This window comes from Gossypium raimondii, chromosome 8, assembly GCF_025698545.1.
Source record: "Gossypium raimondii isolate GPD5lz chromosome 8, ASM2569854v1, whole genome shotgun sequence".
Classification (NCBI taxonomy): domain Eukaryota; kingdom Viridiplantae; phylum Streptophyta; class Magnoliopsida; order Malvales; family Malvaceae; genus Gossypium; species Gossypium raimondii.
Genome location: NC_068572.1, coordinates 19,393,803 through 19,398,777, shown reverse-complemented (window position 1 = coordinate 19,398,777; position 4,975 = coordinate 19,393,803). Strand labels below are relative to the sequence as shown.

Genomic DNA, 4,975 nt, shown 5'->3' with positions numbered 1-4,975 from the left:
CCAAAATAAGTTCAATACCATTTAAAACATAGCTCAAGATGAATTAAAGTGGTATGCATGCATTCATAGTGTTCCCAAATCATCTATAGTTTTAAACCTTAAGCCGATCAGATGGTCCTTCAAACACATCCATCAATGTCATTCAAAATAACAAGACTCATACTAAGATGAAAGTAGCCTATATGCATACAACAAAAAAGACCTCTAGTAAATGTCACGAGAACCGAATTATAAAAATAGGTAATTTTCATACTCTTCAGATTTAACGAGCAATGATGTGACTTTAAAGGAATCAATTAATTTTATACACTTTCTTAAAATCTACGCACAAATAAACAACATGATATAAGAAATCAAGGAAAATACTTGGGGTGCGTTTGGTTCGCTGTATTGGATTAGAGGTGTATTGGATTAGAGGTGTAATAGCAAATCAACTGTTTGGTTGAATGTAATGGAATAGAGGCGTAATAGTAATCTTGTGTTTGGTTGAATGGAATAGAGGTGTAATAGCATAGTGGAAAAAACTAAAATGACTAGAATACCCTTAGCATAAATTTGTTTTGGTAAATGATTATTGTTATTGTTATTTAAATTTTAATAAGATTATTATTATCAATAATAAATATTTTAATCATATTTAAACATAATTATTATTAAATATATTTTAATTAAAATATATAATTTAATAAAATTCTTAATAATTACCGAAATTTGTTTTGGTAAATTATTATTGTTATTGTTATTTAAATTTTAATAAGATTATTAATATCAATAATAAATAATTTAATCATATTTTAACATAATTATTATTAAAACATTTTAATTAAAATATATAATTTAATAAAATTCTTAATAATCAATATTCTTATATAAATTTACTAAAATCATAATATATGATACTATAAAATATAATTTAACATAATTATTATTAAAATATTTTAATTAAAATATATAATTTAATAAAATTCTTAATAATCAATATTCTTATATAAATTTACTAAAATCATAATATATGATACTATAAAATATAATTTAACATAATTATTATTAAAAATATTTTAATTAAAATATATAATTTAATAAAATTCTTAATAATCAATATTCTTATAACAAAAATTCAAAGTAATTTCCAACGGCTAAAATGTTAAGACTACAATTGTAATAGCATTACATGTTAGATCAAGAAACCATATAATAAAAGTATTGGCATATCAAACACGCTAAACCATGGAAAATGACAAAAAAGTAATGGCGATTCCAAAGTATCTTAACAAATAAGCATTCGGATTCACAACAACTACCACAGCAAATGCAAAGATGGGAAACCCCAGTTGGTAATGAGAAGTCATTGCTTGTGCATCCTCCATTTGCAATGTATTGTTTGGAGCTTGTTGATATACTTGAACCAACAATAGGACCATTTCCCATGGCTTTGGTTGAGTCCACGTTCATGTTACATACTTTTTTGACTTTCTTCTCTTGTACCTTTACAAGTTTGAAATGACATTAGAAATACCCAATAGGATGACAAGGTTAAATTTGTAGATTTGCTATGTTGCTGCTTTTGGGATATTGATATTCCTTGGGAAAAAATAGTAGAGTTATCACAATAATAATTTGTGTATAACTTCATAACTGTAAAATCCGAAATAGAAAATATGCCTTTACCTACCTTCCATAACTTTATTGTTCTGTCATTTGTCGACAAAAGAAAAAGAGCACCATTAGATGACTGGCACCACCTAATTTTGTTAATTTTCTCCTCAATTTCCAAGCTCTTCAGATAGTCAAATTGTATTAAACCAAGGGTGTACACGTTTTCAATATTCAAGTCCAGAAAGTTTTTAGCATGTACTCCCAATAATCATTATGTTTATGTCTACCACAAACCAAGCATAAATACCTCAGGTTCGTGGCTCTGAAACTCTGTTTTATAGCGAAACTCAGGATGCAACTGTTTTATTCACACAAGCAGACTCATCAAGCAAAGTGCATCATGGAAAAGCTCTTCAAAATTTTCTATTTAATCACGCTTAGAGTTGAGGCCAATGCAAGGAAGGCATCATGAAGAGCAAAACTAATAACAACCTATCCTGAGATGGTTCACAAAGAAATTATGGTTCTTGCTGGATCAAAACCTCATCGAACTGTCACTTGCATGGCCAGACTCCTAAGTAAGACCATCTGATTAATGCATGAAACTAGTTTTACTTCCATGTTAGTCCATAAATAACACCCTAAAGTCAAAGAGCATCAGTCACGCACGCAAACTCAGTCTCTTACCACAAAGGACTTGCTTAGTACATTGCATCTTCTCAACCTGAAATTTTAGAAGATAAGTGTATTGCCTAATGCCGCATTAACACATTTCTAAATCAAAATTTAAAAGAAATCAAAACAAGGGAAGAGAGGCAAAATAACTCATAGTGGAAAAAATATCATTTGCAAGCCCCTTTTCATATGATGGAGGCCCCACCTTGGCATCTAGAATCACCTGCCGAACTGATGTTGATATCAACTGAATATTCAGATGAAGCAGAATCAGATATTGACCATTTACCTTTTGATAGAAGAAACTACCAATAATAGAATATAGTATTTAGATGAAACACCATCCCGAACATACCTTCAAAGCATCTTCAATTGTAGGAATCTTTGAATTACCCGACTGATGATAGACATCTAGTTCTTTGAGCTACAACAAATAACATACAGTCTCAATCAACATTATTAGCAAATAGCTTTCCTTAAATGAGATGGATATAAGATGTTTGTGATAAAACCAGAACGTAGTTCCCATGATCAAATTCAGAATGGTACTATGCAATTTCCTTTCAATTGGAGATTAACTCTTTATAGTTCCGAAAATAGATCACACATAACCTACATTAGAGAAAATAAACATCACTGAAAATAATACATTCAGTCCCCAAAAGTTAACTTTTTGAGCTCAAATAGACCATGACTCTTAACTCCACCACATCACAGAAAATTAAAGTTGGAAAAGAATTTAACCAACAAATAAGAGAACCCTTCCCCTTTATTGTAGGTTTTGCTTTTCTCTATAAAAATTAACAAGGGTCAGTGAACAATCCAAATTGGCTCAAAGGTTAGATGACATTAACTGTTAGTGCTAAAATACCATACGACACTATTTAATTTGTTGCATTTTAAAGCAAAGACAAAATATACAAGCAACAGCCAAGATCTTTATGGCTCCAAGTCCTATAAACAGCAGAAACTCAATCCAATACAATATCACTCGTGAATGAAATATCGATATGTAAAAACTACCCCATGAATCAATACAAGCCAATCTTAAACCAAAATCAAACAAGTTTTATTGGGTCAAAGCAAGTCAAGAATGAAGGCTGAAGCTTTTAAACAGCAGACTATGGAAAACATTACCAAATCAAACGCATGGATTTTACTAAATCAGTCTTGAACGAATATCAGAGCTCGAAAATTACCAACAAATTGCTATCAAAGCTTGAAAATTACCCAATAAATTGATATAAGGAAATCTTAAACCAAAATAAAATACATTATATCAAAGTCAAAGCAGTCAAGAACAAAGGCTGAAGCTTTTAAACAGCAGATTACAGAAAAAATTACCACAATTCTAACATGAAATGTTAACAAGCACATGCAATTTATTAAATCATCCATGAATGAATATCAAAGATCGATAATTACAGAACAAATCGATACGAATCAATCTTAAACCAAACAAAACATGTTTAATCCACTCAAAGCAGTTAAGAATAAAGGCTAAAGTTTATAGATAGCAGATAACATGTTTCGAATCTGCTTACATGCAGAAAAAACAAACAGAGAGTTAGAAACCTACCTTTCTGTTGCACTAAATCGGAAATCGGCAGAAAAGAAAATGAGAAGAAACAAAGGGAGCAAATCAGTAGAAAAGAAAAGAAAATAAACAGAGGGCAGAAAAGAAAAGAAAAGAAATGGAAGGGAGCAAATCGGCAGAGGCAACAAGGAACAGAAGAGAAACAAAGGGGAAGCAGATGGGAGGGTATAACAGGGATGGTAAACCTATGCGGCGCTTAATCTGAGCAAAATGGAAGGATTACAAATCGGTGAAATCCACCGATTAAGTCAGTAACCGATTACAATGGTATTAGCAATACCATGAACCAAACATAGGAATGAGGGGGAATTGGGTGGGGCCACCGATTAGGGGTGTATTGGCTATGCCAATACACCCAACCAAACAAGGCGTTACTTTTCTCCAAGAGTGGAGGTGCATGCAAGAAAAGTAAAAATTTATTAAATCATAATTTAAACAAATGTTTTCTACAATAACACTCATAATTAATCTACTTATAATTACCATAGTTAATATGCTCTCATTAACCTTTATTGAATAAACTTATAGCACGTTTAATACATAGCATTTGATAACCTTAGCAAAATAAAATTTGGGTAACTTGGGATTTCCACTCTAACTTGTCATATATTACATTTCAAGATTTTAGAAACTCTTTAGCCAATCCATAATATAAAATCTATATAATCAATCTTACATAAATAATTTATAATTATAATTTCAAGATCGTCCTCGAACCATCTTGATGAGATATAGACACTAAAAATTAGAGAAAAAATAGCAACATATTGTATGTAAGGCGTGGTCATAAAGATCGAATCAATCGATAAATATTCCAACTTTAAAAGGTAATTTAGAATTAATTTTCCATTAAAATAAAACCCAACAATTAATTTTAAATTTAAAGGAAAGTGAAGTCTTTAGCCTATTAGTAGAAAATGAGATACGTTTACTTAATCATCATTCATAAGTAGGGTTTGGTTTGGATTTATTCCTTACGTATCATCATTATTTTTTCTTTTATCCATCTTGAAAGTTAATAATTGATATATATTATATATAAAAGAAAATCAGTGGAAGAAATAATAAACAAAGCATCGAATTATAGAAATAATAAATTAACTCTTA

The 4,975-nt window shown here is 30.1% G+C and overlaps 1 long non-coding RNA gene across 1 annotated transcript; it reads right to left on the bottom strand.

Moving 5' to 3' along the window:
• Window positions 1-1,333: 1,333 nt before the first annotated feature.
• On the bottom strand, window positions 1,334-4,166 carry LOC105790972 (uncharacterized). Its single transcript, XR_008198884.1, has 4 exons — window positions 3,851-4,166; window positions 2,627-2,883; window positions 1,673-2,518; window positions 1,334-1,485 (listed from the first exon to the last, which is right to left on the bottom strand). It is a non-coding gene; the product is annotated as an uncharacterized LOC105790972 (long non-coding RNA).
• Window positions 4,167-4,975: the final 809 nt, after the last annotated feature.